The sequence below is a fragment of the Pezoporus wallicus genome, unplaced genomic scaffold (genome assembly GCF_028554395.1).
Source record: "Pezoporus wallicus isolate ANWC-B61680 ecotype Strahan unplaced genomic scaffold, APGP_CSIRO_Pwel_v1 contig_4816, whole genome shotgun sequence".
Lineage (NCBI taxonomy): Eukaryota > Metazoa > Chordata > Aves > Psittaciformes > Psittacidae > Pezoporus > Pezoporus wallicus.
The window spans coordinates 3,528,832-3,547,322 of NW_026640990.1; the positions used below are offsets into that span (position 1 = coordinate 3,528,832).

The window sequence follows — 18,491 nt, forward strand, 5'->3', positions numbered from 1 at the left end:
TAAGAATATTTATCACAGTCCCACCATATTCCCTTTTCTTATTTCTCTGATGCCGGCAAACTTCCATATTCCTACAAGAGACAGGAAATTAGGAAACAGACAGTAGCTGGCGTACAGAGAGTGGCTCAGCCTCAGCCTATTTGATGCTGGTTGATCATGGATTTTCTCCAGAGCTGTTGAGAGCACTGTGGACAAACCCGTGTTTATCCTCCTGCAGTACAATGTGAGCAGTGGCACAGAAATGCTGTTGGGCTCCTGCCAAAGGGCCCCACAAAGGCAGCCTGATCATCTCCCTGCCATGCAAATACGATGACAGTGGCGGCAGGGGAAGCCTGGTTTTGCAGTCACCCTCCCCAGCTCTGGTAACTGGAGAGTATACATACTAAGAGGGAGGTCACCAGGAGTGCTGGCTGTAAACGGGTTTTGGGAGGCAGGCTGCCTTCAGATCATAAAGCTCACACCCACCTGACTTTGGGATGGGACTAGTCGCATTACCCTTCATGTCAGGTGTCCTTCGTGTTTGGGTAGTGTCCAGAGTGGGCAGGACCATTCCCCTCATGGGGCCCCAACACAACTTCCAACAAAACCTCTCTTCTCTGTGCCCAGATGAGAAGACTAGCGGGTGCTGGGGGAGGAGCACCAGGAGGATAGTGCGGCACTCTCTGCAAGGAGAAGAGCCCACGGAGAAGTTACCATCTCCAGTGTGAGTGGGGGTGACTCCTCAATCAAGGATTCCAGCCAGTCACCCAGTGCATGAGGTAGGGCACTCCTCGGGTAGAGGGAGACTGGAAGGAGGGAGGAATGGGAGCTAGCAAAGAGCTGAGCAACTAGGGGAAGCATGTGGCAAATAGAGGAGAGAAACGATGGAAGAGCTTGGAAGAGCATGACCCACTGCTTGCAGGGAAATGAGATTCAGTGAAAAGCTCACATGTGCAGAAAGTAGGGAATAGTGATGCCTTGGGGAGCAAAAGAAGAATTTATTGTGGAATTAAAGGCTTGATACAAAATCATGCGTATTCAATGACTGAGGGATTTGGGTGGGAATACCCACATTATATAGGCAAATCTGATGTGCATTTTTCTTTAAATTTTTTTTTTCTGTTTATATGAAGTATTTGTGTCTGGTTCCCACATGTCTCCAGAGTTAAATAATATAAAATCATATTATTCTACATTGCTGATCTTCTTCTAAGCCATGAAAGCTGTCTGAAAACAACTTTCAAAATTAAAAGTTTCCCTTCCTGAAATTAGTAAGTAAGGGATTCACTGCATCTCAGTCCATCAGGTTTCCCATCTGTTCAAAAGGTTATGGCTGCTTCCATGCAAGGCATAAATTTTTGAATTTATTTTTTGAGGAGGGGAATACATGCATGTGATATGGGAATAAGATGTAAGAGATGGCGTCCTCTTCTTAAGAGATGGTTAGAACAGTTCTTTAGCATGTGTCAAAGCTCAAATATGATTTGTTCTCTTGGATTTGAATGCATTTGGACTCCAGATACTCAAGGCTAAAGGTTTTCTTGTTTGTTTGTTGCTTCTTCTCTGAGTGGAGTTTTATTTATTTATAGATGTCTGGAATGATCTATTCTACTGAGTGGGATGTCAGACTATTTATTTTAGCACATGGTTTGAGAAATAAGCTCTTTTACTGTACAGCTGAAGGGGTTTTGCTTCAGCAAAACCTAAGTCCCCTTAGGATTATAAAACCCACTGAGCAGTGGTTCACTGCAAAATGAAGAGTACTTGGCTTTATAAATTTCTCAAAACTTTCTACACTCTGTGTCAAATTCACACATATAACCTTCCATTTTCATGAATCACACAGGGGTCAGCATGCTTGGATTGGTTTTTGTTTTCATTTTAGTTCCTATTGGAAAGCTAGTTACAAATGGCATTAAGTTCCAGCTGCCCTTATTCTGATACAAGATTGTTTACCGACTGATTAAGAAAACTTGTCCAAAATACCACTGCATATATCATGGTGAAGTACTTTCTATATAAAATATTATTTTACAGTATTTCCCTATTGACATTTCTCCTAAGACTTTTTTGGCACTTGGAAGGCACACTGGAGACAGCTGGCCAGTACAGCCATGGCTTAAGCCTTATTCTGTCATTACCAAATGCACAAAATATACAACTCTGTATACAGGATAAGATCACTGTCTGTGGACTGGCTACGAGCCAGATTTAACACACTAAGAAGCATGTGCTCAAAGAGAAATCAGAGCTGGCAACAGCAGAAATGGTGATGCATCTCAGCCACCTCTGAGCAATGTGCGAGTGTAAGCATTCAGGCTAATGGGGCGCTCCCATGTCCTTAGGACACCGGAAACCCTAGGAAAGAACAAGTAGTAGATTCATCCTTCAGCTTTTCTATCCAGCCAGGCTGGTGATGGCTGCAGGAGGCTCTTCTAACTTCTTTGGTAAATACCAGTGGGGCAGCTTACAGTACAACCTTGGTCTCCAGCTGGAAGAGAAATGATGGCTTCGCTGGGTGGTCAGGCTCCTCACTCCTCAGTCCTTCATGGGTCTGGCCTGTCCCCATGAGCTCTTCACTCCTCTCAGGCAGTGGGCTGAGAAGAAAATGTCATACTCACATCTCCCATAATCTTTCTTGCTGCCTGCCGCTGAAATCAGTCTGCTGATATTTCACTTTCTGGAGCAACATTTCAGGATCTTCACTTTAGGTGCAATTTTGTGATTTGTTTTTTGGTGTGAAGGAATTTTCCAGTTTGACATTTCTCTACAGATATAAATTTCAAGCTTTTAGGCTTAAGACATAGAGTGAAAAAATTATCTTCCTTTTTCATGATTGTGACAATAACTGTGAATGCAAACAGCTACATTAATGAGGCTTATTGAAAGTATGTTACTACGGAATGTACAAGTCACTAACTTTTCAGTGAAAAAGTGTAAATGGCCCTTCTTGTATTTGCATGTGAAAATCAAAAACCTATAAGGAAGAAGTTCTTCACTGTGAGAGAGGTGAGACACTGGAACAGGCTGCCCAAAGAAGTGGTAGATGCTCCATCCCTGGCAGTGTTCAGGGCCAGGCTGGACAGAGCCTTGAGCGACATGGTCTATAGTGAGGTGTCCCTGCCCATGGCAGAGGGGTTGGAACTAGATGATCTTAAGGTCCTTTCCAACCCCAACCATTCTATGATTCTATGATTCTATGCCTATAAGAGCATTTTTGTCCATCATAGTAGCCAAAGCACTTTAGTAAGTCATTTTAGTTTGAAACAGTGCTGTCATTCAGTACTGTCATTTTCTTCTCCACCAGCTTATATTCCTAAACTCTTTCATAAAAGACAGTATATAATTTGTGAATGTAAAAATAAAGCTACGGGTGATGTTCCATGTGTAGAATCCTTATTTTGGAAGCTGATTTGGAGAGTGGATAAGAACCATTAATATTGAATGAAAATCTTTCTTTACCTGCATAGCCAGGAAGTTTTACTACTGGGCTTGACAAGTCATTTTGTGGCATTTGTTCCAGAATTTCCTGGTGTTAAAAAGCAAGTTTCCTCTGCAGTTCATGTACATGCTAGCAGCAAGATACTAGTGGACAGTGTAGGAAGAAATAAGAATGAGGAATTTATTAACTTGGTGAATTTTCATAGGTCTTGAACATAAATAACAATTTACATCAGCTTATTAAATCTAGTGTGTTCATTTTCAATGAAATGGACTAAAGGATCAAGCCAACTGTCATAGTATATATTTTGAGTTTGCTCCAGTTCTGTGTTTGTTGCTATTTGTGTCTGCAAATCAACCTTTTTGAAACTTCACAGACAAAACTTCTTGAAAATCTCAGTGATTTTGGCTCTTCTAAATGGTGATATTTCAATTGCTGGTGTCATGATACATTTTTATTGTAGAGAACTTTCTTCTAAGGGAACATATCTGGCAGAACTATAGAGCATTGGGCTCTGGGAATTATTCAAAATCAGTAGTTGTTTTAGGGATGAAACTCAGGAGAGTAGCAGTGGTGGACCCAGGCACAGAAAGTGAGGAAGGGCAGGCACACTCCTCACAAAGAGAAATGTTATGGCAAAATGAAAACAGAACATGACTAGAAGACAGAAACCCACCACCAGGTGTTTTTTTTTTCCTAATAGAAGAATGTGGTGACTCTTTCTGTAAGGATTGTAAGAGATCCACAGGGGAAAACCTCATAGCAAGAAATACTTGTATAAACATTTCCCACTGAGATCTAGTGCCATTTTTATCTACTATATTGTCTTTGTTGTCTAACTCCAATAGTTACAAAATATATCAAATTCATGGGAAACAGAAACAATTTCTTTGGTCCTAAACCAATAATTTTAACACCATTCCTATTTGTAACAGAAAGAAAAAATGTTGTAAATAAGTGCTTTCTTTCATGGATGCACAAATATATAGCACATAGAAACCAAGCCTCATAGTAACAAAAATTGTCGCATATACTTGACAACAGCAGGCCTATGTGTTTTTCCGTTGGGTTTCAGTCAGCTGAGAATAAGTTCCATGTTGAGCATTACACTGTTTTTCTCTGGATAATTCAATGTGTGAATTATTTCACTATTATGTCACTATTTCACTCTACACTAGATTTCAATAAAGCAATTTTATGTATACAGTATTTAAGCACCTATGAAGGCCTGCTGACATTTGCTGGGATTATATATAAAATCCTGCTGTGGATGCAGAGAATACTCAGTTTCCTCCTCCAAAAGGCTAGTCATATCTTCACATATGATGAGATATTTACTGTGTGCAATGTTAACAGCTACCATATTGCTGTACTCCCACGTTGACGCAAATGTTGGCAAAAGCTACTGTGCCAGCTTCCCACTTACACACCCTAGTGGCACCTTTGCTATTCCTCAAATACACAAATTGCTGTTCGCATCCAATTAATGCTCAAACACTAGTGGGTTTTTTTGCCTCACATATTTAGTAGGCTTCTGTCAGAAAATAAAAGATGGATGCACAGAAGCCTATCAAACCAGACCAAACCCAGCAAAGTAAAGAATTTTTCAATGCTAGAAAATACCCTGGAGTGGTCTGTGGGATATTATGAAAGAGAACCAAGGATTAGTGCAGAGATTGAGGAGATAAAACCTTAATTAAAATAAGCACTTATTTACAATACATATGGCAGACAACTATTCTCATGGCTGTAATAGAACAGAAGTCTTCCTGCAGTTACACAGGAACTCATGCTAGCCAAGGAGTGGGTTTCTGCAGTGGCTGCTGGAGGCCACATTGTTTAGGTTAGTATAGGAATATGCAACTACAGAAGGCTCCCCATGGCATGGTGCTTCTCTGTAACAAGATAAGGTGACTTCCATGATCAACATTTGTATCTAGCTGCACACGTGTTTTTTGCCCTCCTGCTCATAGACTGTGCTATCCAGCCCAAGATGGTATGTTTACTAGAAAGCCAAAGCATGGGAGCTGCATTCCCCTCTTGAGTGCACTAAGTGGAGGTGTCAATCATTTCTGATAATTTTTCATCATAAAATGTATTTACCTCCAATCTAAGATGGACTCTGACTGTTGACCTCCAAAATATGCAGAAAGGCATATTCAAGACTTGAATTTGTGCCCCTTTTTACTTCTAGATATGTTTCATTATTTTTTAATGGAGTTACATTTCTCATGATTAAATAACAGCAACAACAAAAAATCAATTCAGTGCATGCAGTTTCTCTGGTTATGCAATAATTTTTCTTTGTCTATGAGCCTGTATTTTTATTTTATACTCTATATGCTTGTGATGAACTTGTAAAGATCACACTTCTGGTGGTGTTCATCATCAAATTGTGAGGAAAAAAACCTGCAACTTTTGATTTACATCCTTTCAGAACTTAATGGCCACTTCAATATTTTGAAATAGAAATACAGAATATCAAAATATATCTAAATGACATTCCAATATCTTTCCAAAATGGTTATTTATATAAAAAGTCAAGAGGGGCTCTTCTGGAGTACCATTCTTTGAATGCTTTCAAAATTCCTGATATTATAATCCATTGTTATCCAATATTTTATTATTCTCAGTAGGATGTTTATTGGAGAGACAAAACATGAGTAGGCATAATTTATTCTTTCAGCAGTTCAAGTTGCGTGGAACTGTTTACTCTTAAGAGAAACATGAAAGGTCTCTACATTGCAATGGTGTTTGCCAATATTTCTTTCTGACCCAGTCTGTGTTTTGGTGTAAAGATAACTGGCTTGTGGTGGCTGAGCGTTCATAGCGACGTCGCTTTTTGATCCTTCGATGTCGGATCTTCCTATCATTGTGAAGCAGAATTCACCAAGCATTGGATTGTTCACCCACTAATAGGGAAGGTGAGCTGGGATTAGACCATCATGAGACAGGTTAGTTTTACCTACTGATGATGTGTTGTTGCAATAGTAATCCTGCTCAGTACAAGAGGAACCGCAGGTTCAGACCCCTGGTGCGTGCGCTTGGCTGAGGAGCCACTAGTGTCAGGCTACCATCTGCGGGTTTATGACTGAACGCCTCTAAGTCAGAATCCTGCCTAGACGTAGCGATACCACAGCGCCACCAGTGCCTCGGCAGGCTCGCGATAGCAGTCGCTCAAGATTGACCAAGGAAATGACAGTCTTGCTCAGAATGTGTGGGTTAAAGCCCTTCCTGACTCTTCGTTGGCGATGACAGGCCTGCCTCATAGCAGAAGGAAAACTCCAGGCTGATGGAGCTCGTCTAGCCTTGTAAGGTCTTCCATCATAGAGAAGGACACTCTTACAAAACCTACGACCTGCGGACTTTGCTGTCACCGTCCTAACTAGCTAGGCTGCGGCAGTTAAACCTCAGGTGTAAAGGGTGGGACCAGTTCTGCGCAAGCTGCGCCTCACCTAAAAAATCCACTGCGCAGGCTGCAAGGGCTCACTCTCACTTGTCTGCATGGACAGGCGAGGGTTGAAACGGTAGGTGACAAGGTGCATGGGAAGCTGCAGCTCCAACCTTGCATGCGGGCGGACCAGCGCATGGGTAGCTCGAGATTACTCAGGAGATGACAGTTGTGGTCGGACACTCCCTGATTGCCTAAGCACCCTTTTCCAACCAGATTTGCATATCCCACTTGCCCTTGGTCATCGTGCTTGTAGTAAGCGTGGTTAAAGCCCTTCCCAAATCTTCACTCGCGAAGCCAAGCCATCATTTTAGGGACATGTTTGATAGTTTAGAAGCAAAGTCTAGAAATAAATTCGTATGTAAATCTCTTCAAGTAGTGGGGCTTCTGATCAGACTCTGATAACTTAATTCTTTTACTTTATTCAAGGGTTGCTGCACATATAAGCATTCCTCCAGATCCTTGCCAAATTACCTGTTCATAGTTTCAGGGCATATTATGTTTAAATTTCCTGAGATAGTGTTATAAGAGGTATAAACTAATTATTCTAATCAACATTGAAATACAGTGCTGTTGAGTTCTAGATGTCATTTTAGAATGTTTTCCTGTGAAAATCCTCCTGTGCTGGCCCACTGAGGCTAACCGGGCTGTATCCTTCTGTGTCAAAGTCAGTGAACTTCCTTATTGCTATCACTCTGAGAAGAAATAACATAATCTCTGTTTTAGGGGACTTCATAACATGTCTTATCCTTACACTTTTCCTTTTCCTCTATTCCTTACTTGGCAATTATATAGAAGTTACATATATTTATTAGAGCCACAAAAATGATCAGAGGGATGGAGCACCTCTCCTATGAGAAAAAGCTGAGAGAGCTGCGGTTGTTCAGCCTGGAGAAGACTCCAGGGAGACCTTGTTGCAGCCTTTCAGTTGTTAAAAAGGGCCTAGAAGAAAGGTGGGGAAAGACGTTTTGGCAGGTCCTGTTCCAACAGAACAAGGGATGATGGTTTTAAACTAAAAAAAGGAGAGATTCAGGCTGGATGTAAGGAAAAAAAGTTTTACAATGAGGGTGGTAAAATACTGGAGCAGATTGCTCAGATAGGTGGTAGATGTGCCACCCCTGGAGACATTCAAGGTCAGGCTGGATGTGGTTCTGGGCAACCTGATGTAGTTGAAGGTGTTCCTGCTCATTGCAGGGGGGTTGGACTGGATGATTGTTGAAAGTCCCTTCCAACCCAAACAATTCTATGACTCTATTATTCTATAAATAAAAAAAAAAATTATATTGCATGTGCTATGTTATTAGATGAACGTATTAAAAGGGGAACCTGGCAAAAGACCGTTGAAATGGGAGAGAATGAAAACCGTGATTTGAGCACAGAAGAAAAACCAAAAATTTGCAGAAGCAGAGAAAAGCTCTTCCTTCAGAATTCTAATAACCAGTATTAGTGACTTTAAAAATTATAATGTGTGCTGGGGCATGTACAGAAGAGCACTAAGAAAGCTCAGCTATCTGGTGACTGCCAAATGATACTGAGTTGTAGCCACTGCCTCCAACACAAATAGCTCAACCTCATTTAAGTATCCTTACTGGAGGCAATCAATCATATACAGAACAGAGCCATTTCAAATAAGGTCTGCTGTTCATATACATTCAGTTATTTTTGCAACTAAGCTATATTTGTATCCAAAATAAGTATTTGGATAACCAAATGTCTCCCTCATAGGAGTGGAGGAAAAAAGAGTGCAAATTGTCAGTATAGGTCAAGAAAAATTGAAATTCAGAATTCAGTGCCTTGATGCATTTCATCTTCAGAACCAAAGTGTTGCTACCCTGTGCAACCTTTTGAAAGGCATTGATGCCTTAGGCTTAAGTACCTGATGTCACAGTGAATGAAGAGATCCAGACAGCCAGCTTACTGCTTATGATGGAAAACAGCACAGCAAGTGGAAGGAGGAGGAACACTATAAGAATATTACAAAAATTGCAGATATATTTAAAAAAAAAATTGTTAATAGAAAAAATATCTTTGAGCAGACTGTCAGCTTCATGAAATACCCCATGTTTCTGTGTTTCTCAGTGTGACAATAACAAAATGCTTTAAAACAATTGATTTTTTAAATCTTTTTTTCTTTGTGCCTTCCTCAAAAAGAACACTTGTTTTAGAAATTTCAGTCAAGTATGTATCTGCACACTGTGGGTTACCAGCTCTCCAGAAAGGTCTGAAAGAGTCTGTCAAAAGTAGGATGAACTTGGTTGCATATATTGGACCACTGAGACACATAAATAGATTCACTTTCTGGGCTTAGGACAGCAAAGCAGGAAGCTCAGCGCTGGTGTTTGCAACAATAGTACTGAGCAACAGAGCCAGAGAGCTCAGTAGGGCTAACATCAGCCACTGTGGTAAACAGCGCTACTTGCATTCAGTAATTCAGTAATAAACACGGGAAAGTCTCATTTTCTTAATTGACAGAATCTAGTCAGATGATCTACATGTCATTACTGGTTTTCCCCATTAAACAACATGAAGTATACCTTCCCCTAGTTTGTTTTTTTTCCTCCTTACTTTCCCTCTTTTTGGACACTCTCTCTACCTTGTATTTCCATGCTATTCCGCAGGGCTTAAGAGAAGATAAGTGCAAATGCTGTGTTTGGGTTTGTTCTGTCTGTGGTATTCCATTGTAAATGGAACCAGTGTCAGAAGCTTTAAACTTTTTTTCCTCAAGTTTGGCTTTGATCTTCCTGCAAAGGAAATATGCAAGTTTTTAATAAAATATGCATGCTTAGGCTCTGTTTTCCATTTGAAAGGCTAATAAAGTCCAGTATGAAAAACATTTTAATGCCAATTTCAGAATTACAGATTTTTTTAACAGAAAACAAACAGATATGAGCCCTTTTGTTTATAACTAGTGTAGTGACAGGGCAGAGGTGAAATTTCCTTAGCTATTTCTGTCTTTAAGAATCCAGCCTTTACCAATGCATTATTCCAAACCTTCACTGGATAATTTGCATAATGATTTCAGTTTCTGTGAGTCTTATCACCAGCAAATTTGTTCATTAGAATGTATATGAAGGACAAACATAGAAAGAAGTGAACACAGCTGAAATGAATTCATGAAAAAGTTTGAGCAAATGCTGGTGGATTTTTTTCTCCAGTGTTTTTCTCAGCTCTCTTCAGAACCGATTCAAATCTCATCTAAAAGCAGTGAAAAATGTCCACCACTTACTGAGTTTTGTAAATCTATGAGCCCTCTGTACCTCATACTCAGAAGTAAAGACAGGACAGACCCTCTCCTGATTTTGACTTTTCCTCTGTAAGTATGAAACAGTTTGAGATACTGTCACATTACTACAAGCAGCCTCCACCCATAAGCATTGTTAACCTCTCTGGTATTTTCAGGTCCTGCATGTGCTGGCTTCTTGCCATTTTATCTGAGCACAATGTTCTTATAGCTTCCAGTATGGCACATGATAGAGCAAAGGAAGATAAAGAAGGGAACAGAGCAAACAGTAATAAATATGAATGAAAAGACAGTAATAAATACGAATTCTGTTACTCTTGTTTCTTTTCCCTTCTCTATCTTTTCTTTTACATTTTCCTCTCTTTGCCATCAAGATTTAAAGCATTTTAAGTCATTCCCTCTGACTTTCGCTAGTACAAGCATGAGTTATGAGGAATGAGCAATTAATGAATGAATGTACTCTTCCTCAGGAGAACAAGCAAGACACTTCTAGCAGGAGCTGCTGATACAGCACTTGAGGAGACTGAATGGAGTAGCATGGTACAATTTCATAAATCAGCATGCAAAAATTGTTAGACATCATGTGTCACCATGCGGTGGTTGGTTAGGAAAAGCAACCTACTCCAGGAATAACCGATTTGCAATCTCTAGACTCTAGGTTTTGGAGCTTTTCATTCAGTTTTGGTTTAGTTTTACTTTGGATTAAAATTTACTTGTTTAGTAACCTCCTATTTCATTCACTGAACTGCTGGTTAGCTAGTGAATAATCCAGGTAGTGGATTATTGCACAGAATTCTTTGGTGAAATACAACTCTTAAGTTTTCTGTTTATATTTAAAAGAGGGTGAATTTTATTTCCATTAGCTTTATAGTAGCTTTGAATATTCAGAAAAAAAACTTTCAAGATGTCAATACCTGTGTTGAGCTCTAGAACCACTGCTATTTTGCTATTCGAATTCTGCTTTTTACATAGTTTCCTCAGTCCTTACCTAAGGAGATTGCATAAGAGAAAAATGTAATCTCCAAAATAATTTACCATATTAGACAGAAACTACCATCAGTGGATCTTTATCAGCCGCCTGGAGCAGAAAGGAGACACGTGGCTGTACATTTGGAAAACGGTTGTTCACAGTACTCATCAATGCTTGCTGCCAATTGTGGGCAGATGCCATCAACAGTCATTACGCAGTTCTGAAAATAGAATCAAACTTGACCTGGGCAGGTCCTCAAAAATGGATAAACTGCCTCTGAACAAGGGAAATGTGTGGAGTCTATTCTCTCTCCCAGCCTCCTGCTGCTCAGGGATCCTACAGACCCAGAGCTAGGGCAGCATGGGAAGGGGGTACTTACTTGGGGTGTATATGTCAGGTACTCAAGATGTCTCCTCACCCCTAAGAGTTATTGTTTCTCTGTGTGTCCCTGATCTGTCCTTGTGGAAAGGAGCACGACCAGCATGTTTCTGCTAGTCCCTGCAGCAGTGCTGTGTCATCTCTGGAAATGGCAAGTTACATTTGCCCTTTGCTGTTCTTCCTTTTTCTCTTTTCCCCTAGAAACCACTAGTAAGCAGCAACAGCAAGCAGGAGAAAGCACCTGGGGAGAAGAAGGGCAAAGAAGTTTTGAGAGCACCTCTGCCGTATGTGTGCTTCCTTGGCTGTCACAGCCACTGTGCTGTGTCCTGGGAAGGGAAAAAACCAGCATCAGAGTGCAAGTGCCTCCCTCTTGTCCACTTTCCGAACCCGTGTGAACTTGGCATGAAGTGCTCCTGTTGTGGCTTTGACAACACTCCTGCAATTACTGTGCTGTGTATAAGAGACCAACCTGCCATGGTCTCTTATTCATGTTTTCCCAAACCTGGCTTCCTCTGCTTAGCCCCATATGAGGATAAAGACTACAGAAAGTGGCTTCCTTTCCCTGACCTCACAGAAGGCTTGAGAGGAACACTGTCTTTTCCTTTTCTTTGAGAAGTGCTGGCGAGCACAGACTGTTACCATCCACTGCATACAGTGCTTGGCATCAGAAGTGGTCAGTTGTTCCCATGCTCCTGTTTGCTTGCTGGTGTGTGGCAGAGAGCATAAGAGAGAGGAAAACAATGCTATACTTCTGAAATGAGGTATAGCAAGTGTTGTGTGCCCAGAGCTCCAGCCCAGCCTGCCAGTGTTTATTCTTTAGTTAGCAGGTAGAACATTAAAAGCGACGTGCACTTAGTTGCTCCCCTGTGCAAACCCCTCTTATCTCCAGCAGGCCTGGAAGACGTGATTTAAGGATGTAAGAAAAGTGTTGCTTCATCTTTTTGGAGAGGTACAGCTAGCATTCCTATGGCAATGTTATCTTTGAAATACAAGAGTTCTTTGTAAAGGCTACCAACACTGCTAACCTTAATGACAGGAAAAAATAATTTTAAAAATACGTCTCTACAGCCGACAGTCCTCCCGCAACAGAAGAGGGATGGATATCTCTTTGCTATTTGCTTCTCCTCCTTTACACTCACTAGAAAGATGTATGCAAAAAAACTTTTCTGTCTACTTTGCCAAAACAAGGAGGACACCACAGCAATAATCTTTTGATAACAGAAATGTTGGACTGAATCAAAATTTGCTATAAGCTATATAGCAGAAGAAATTGTTACCTTTTACTTGTGCAGGGAGTGATCTCTTTATTTAACAATAGTTCCAACAAAAGAAATGTTTCTGACTATGGTTTTGGGGTTTATGCTTTTCTGAGCATTCTCCTCTCTGTTGGCTGTTCTTGAAAAGTTGTGACATGAGATCAGGAAAGCTTAAGAGCTTATGTGACTTCTTAGCTTGCCATCATTTCAAGATGAATAACTGTTCATGAAGACAGCCTGCGGGAAGGGAATTGATGTACTATTTGGATGCCCTGACTTTATAATTCATACTAAATTCTCTCGGTAGGAGCGTGCCCAGTGCTGAAAACTTTGCCTTAGGGTTCAGATGGATCAAGCAGTAATAAGACTCTATGGCTAGCTGAGAGGGAGGAAGAGGAGAAAACAATTTAAAAGCAATGAAAGAAGATACCACTATCATTGTTGAAGCAAAGCTTTTGCTTCCACAGCCTGTGGAACCAGCACATAATAGGCTGGAGAACTGACCCTACTCTCAGTTGCAGGCCTTGCAGCTGCTCGCAGGATTGCAACCTCAGTTTGGGAACTGGCTCAAGGAGTGGCAGCTGGCTGATCTGCTCAGCTGTGTTTTGAGACAAGCAATTTTCTGTTAAGGTCAGTGAGAGTGTGACAGTGTAAGGAGTTCAGACCACCATCGCCAGAAAGGGTGGAGAAATCTAAATTGAGAAAATAGGGATATGGACATACGTTCTCTCTAAAACTGGTTGCATCATCTATTTCAATCTGAATATATTTGTCGATAAAGCGTTTTTCCCAGCAAGATGCAGGAAGGAGATTTTATTCCAAGATGAATTCACAGTTTGCATAAAGCTTGCAAAATATTTCCACTTAGACAGGGCTGTCAGACAGTCATTTTAATGAGTGCTGAAAACCCAAACCAACTGCAGCCTAATCCCACTGCTTGCTCCTATTTCTGTATTGACACTCCTGGCACCTCCCAGTCATTTGCCTTCTGCAACCAAACAGCTGCACATTGGGAGTGAGCATCTTTGTCCAAAATGTCTGCTACTCAATAATGTTTGCTGATAACAACTGTTCTCGTAAGTTCTAGATAGCATGGCTTCAAACGCTGAAGTAGTGTGCACCAAAATGAAAACAGGACCCAGATAGCTTCGTTTTCCCTATGTTAACCATCATGTTCACTGAATACTTTGTTAGATCAGTTTTTGCAAGTTTTAACTAAGAATGTAGTTTTGGACTACCTGGTGAAGGGAGTGGGGGGACCAACATCTGCTTTCACAGCTGTATCTTGTTTGTTGGTAAGCATCTCTTACCCCCTCTAAGCATGGAAGAAGATTTGAAAACATGTTGGAGCAGATTCATGTGTTTTCTCCCTGAATTATTTGTTGTTGTGTTTTTATTGGACATCACTGCACCTTGTGCTGGAAGCAGGAAGGCTTGCTTGTAATTCAGGTGAAGGCCAGTTATGTGCATTTTTGGTGGTTTTGATAGCCTTGTTATTAACTCCTGATGGCATAAGACTTAGTGGTCAGGCTATAGATAGCTGATCGGTCTGATAACTGCTAATCTCATTAACCCTCTGACTTAACTTGATTTATACTTCCTTTGCTCCCCCTAGTTTATAGTGATACATATAACTCAACTTCAAGAAAGAACAAAACCACAGGGTAGATGATAAAAAAGTATCACAGAGCATTTTTGCTCAGGTCTCAAAGTCTCTGCAGGGAATGGAGGATTTGGATATAATTTAGCACCATTGACACTAATTTCTATTGCGCTATTAGGCAAATGTGAATAGTCCTTAGTTGGTGCTACAGAATTTCTATTTTCCATCTCCCTTTAGGCTCAATCTGCCATATCTGCCTTTTCTGAATAACTTTGCTTGAATAAATGTCATGAAGGTAAACACACATGCAGTAACACGTTTCTAGAGTTTTTACTATAAATGAATATTTGGTTCTGCTCCAGAAATATGCACAGGTTTCAGTACTGTCTTAATACGAGGGCAAATTCATTCCTGGCAGGAGCTGTTTAGTGGTACACAGAATTTAAGGGGGGATTATGCTCAGTTTTTGTATGACATTAGCTGTATCACTACAGATGTCTGTATAATTAGGCTGGTGCAACCTCTAAATTAATTTGATGGAGCTGCAGCTACAAAATATCTTTAAACGGATAGTGACTTCTAAAATTCAAGGAAATACACTGTAACAGTGTAGCTATTGCACATGCAAAATGGTGGGACTAATCTAGGTGACTGATATTTAAAGTACAGAACTCTGTATAGCTCCACCTTACACATTTACTTTTGTTGCTCTGCTGCCATTGTAGAAATTTTCTGGCACTTATATGTACAAATTCTTATAAATAGAAAAAAATAGTGAAATAACTCTAGTAAATTTGATAAAAAAGCTCATCCAACATATCAGGTTAGCAGTTAGCATGGAAGGAAAAGAGGAAATTAGAGAAACAGAATTTACTGATGATGGGCTTTTGAAGTGAGTTCTGCAGGTCACAAAAAAAACAGTGATCAGACAAGTCTGAAACAGACCCACATTCCATCACACAGGAGCCACTGTCAGACCTCTGTCATTAGGCAACAGCTGTGCCTGTATAAATGACTACTTTTCTGCTTTGCAGCCAGCACTGCTCCTGTGAGCATGTGCAGATTAAGCTCTCTGAACTTTGGACAAGGAGGTGAGGGGCTAGTGATAGCCTAGGAGAGAGAACTTTGCTGTATTTATTTGCTTTCTCATTTCTCATTCCAGAATATATTGCAGGTTATCAGAGATGGCTGTTGCAAACACATATAAGAATAATCTGCGGGGGTATTCACAAAGACTAAGTTTAGCCACAGGATACTTCTGCTCCCAGCTTCCTGCAGAATCAAGAGAAAGCATTTCTTCTGGGGCCACTCAGAGCACCTACAATGAGCTCCCATTGAGACACTCTGCTGAGGATTTTCAACTCCCCGCTGGCTGTAGAAAGATCCTCAGGCAAATAAGCTCCTTAGGCTAAAGGTGGCCTTTGCAAATATCCTCTTGTGCAGCCTGGTTTAAGACCCAGGAGCAGTGGGTGAGTAACTAACAGATTTTGGAGTCAGTTCTATGATTTTCAAGGTTCTTACAGAATGCCACAATTCCTCCGCTGACTTTAAGCCCTCTGAGGCACTGTGTATGTACAGCAACTGGAAATCTGTATGGGTTGCTATAATATCAATAAATAACATACTGCTGTGCTGCCATATATTCACAGCACAAGTAGCAGTGATAGGACATCATTCAGAGCAGAACATGGTTTAATTAAAATGTTTGTGTATGTTGTTAACAGAACAGTGCTATAAACTAATGGTCACTTTATTGTCTGTAGACTTTATCTAATCTGCATGTATATGGGTGCTAAGTGGGCACACATTTCTACCAGAGTAAAACCCATGGAAAAACCTGCTCCTAAATGCTGTTTCTAACATATTTCCTTGTGAAATTCTAATTGTGGCTCACAGTTTAAATAATCGTAGATCTGAAAGACAGTATAGGAGTAAGTGGCTATGAGTCAAGTGAGTGAAATTTAAGACTAGTCTCACTGCATATTCAGGCTCTGAGCCAAGGAGAGGGAATATCTGGGTGTTCCTCCTCTTACTCATTTAACACAGTTTTCCTTCTGTTTCCTTAGCAGTTGATTAGCTATGTTCATGATAGCAGTGGGGAGTAAGATAATAATGTCTTTCCTGTCTTGCCATATCACCTCATTCATATCATATCTTGATGGTACAAAAGCTGGCTACTAGCTCTGTAGTTATAAGAAAACTAGGTAAGTGGATGACATTGAGAAACTAGTCACTTAGACTTTCTTAATTAACTTTATGTATTACTGAACCATACCTCTTTCTTGGCTGTCCTTGAGGAGTTTTGACATCATCTAGTGAAAATGTGGTATTATGAGGAAAATCTCATTCACAGGATCAGTCAAGAGAGTTTAGGAAAAGTGCCTTTGGAAAGTTGAAGGGCAGTAAGAAAGACCTGAGAAGATAATGTAATGGAAAGCCAGCAGAAATGTGTCTTGTTCCAATGAACATGGGCAACACTGGAGAGAGAATGAGTCACTGTGGGCTACTTAAGCAAGTAAAAGTAAAATATGAACTGCACTGGAAACAGAAAACTGGAGGGCCACCAAATCAGGCTTCTGTATTCCAAGCTTAGTGCACATGAGAAAAACAGGGACAGCATGAGGATACACTGAAACAGTTGCCAGGATGTTAAAGTTAATACGAAACGATGGTATTGTATTATAAGTCCTGAAGGCACAATAGCACAAAATGACTTGACCAAGAAAATATTAATTGTAATTAATTTGTAATAAGGAGATAAATTTTGAGACCAGTTCTTATTCCCATGGTTGGACTTTTGCCATGAAGCTAATTGGACTTTTGCCATGCAGTTTATTGGAAAGAGGATTAAACTTTGAGTAACGGCTTGGTTAAGAAATCATCGATGTAATTGTGAACTGCTGGGAAAAAGTAACTGAAAATACATAACAAAATATCATCACTTGAACAAAAGCATCAGAGGTGTCCCTTTGAGTATTTAAAGAAATGATGGAACAACTAGCTGCAAAAAAAAAAAAGCCATACAGAAAATTGAGGAAGTAGCTGGAGACTAATAAAGTGTCAGCATGCCTCAAGTCTTTAAAAACTGAATTAAGAGTAACTATAGAAACTATGGTCTTATGGGCATGGCTCCAAACTGAAATATTAAAGCAGAAGGGGAAAATGTATGTATATGAAGGTGAATAGTATAATGAGACCCTGACATGACACAGGTGTACTACAGTAAACTAAGCCAGACAAATTAGAACTTTTATCCCGCCACTTCTTTTTAAGATTAAGCCAGCAGCAGAGTACAGAGTGGCACCAAGACTTTGCAAAGGCATTTGAGGTTCTGCCACATAATGTCTTAAAGGAATTACTGAAACCAGTCAGCGTGGGCTAAAATTCACTTAAAGGTATCACATGCTGGCCACTGAACTGTAGACAGAAAGTAAATCTGAATAGCAGTCAGCATTGTCAAGGATAGGTGACTGCTAGTATCCCTTAAAGGTCAAGATATGTTCCAATATCTGGAGGATAAAGCAGTAATTAAATGTGAAAACGATTACTTATGTAGGAAGAATGATTAACGGCACAGGAGAGAGGAAACACAGAAGGTTCTAGTTATTCTCCAAGGATATTATGGATCTAATAAAACAAGGCTAAACTTAAAAGCAAATTAATAAACAAGCATTAGCAGTACTTTGTGCCCATTAGGCAACAAATAAATTTTATGAAGCTTCAAATACATATTTTTTTTCTATGAAAGACATTTTCTTTCTTAAATACTTATTCAGGCTTTATAAATCTGATCAGAAAAATTAAATTCAAAAAGCAGCACCATGAAAAGCATTAATAAAATGATAATTTGCTTGATATCTTTCTGTTTATCTAAGAGGAACATTTCCTTTTAATTGTTTACATTGCTCAGAGGAAGTTGGGAGTTGCACACCAGCTGGTACAAGTGGAGGGCTCTGTAATCTGAAGTGTTGATTATGAATGAAGACAGTGTGATTGTGGGTTGAGGAATGAAGGCTTACATACCAGGATATTTTCTCAATTCTGCTGGGTTAGACCAAAGACCTGCCTAGGCCAGTATAATCTCTTAGCAGTGGCTAAAAATCATAAAATCATTGAATAGTTTGGGTTGGAAGGGACCTTAAAGATCATCTAGTTCCAAAACCCTTGCTGT

The 18,491-nt window shown here is 40.1% G+C and overlaps 1 protein-coding gene across 1 annotated transcript in view; it reads left to right on the forward strand.

Annotated features, from left to right (window-relative positions):
* Positions 1-607: 607 nt before the first annotated feature.
* Positions 608-18,491, forward strand: part of PHYHIPL (phytanoyl-CoA 2-hydroxylase interacting protein like) — a 58,812-nt gene continuing 40,928 nt past the window's right edge. Inside the window, exon 1 of the mRNA XM_057421493.1 lies at positions 608-758. The gene's annotated coding sequence lies outside the window, so the exon portion shown is untranslated. The remainder of the gene's footprint in view (positions 759-18,491) is intronic.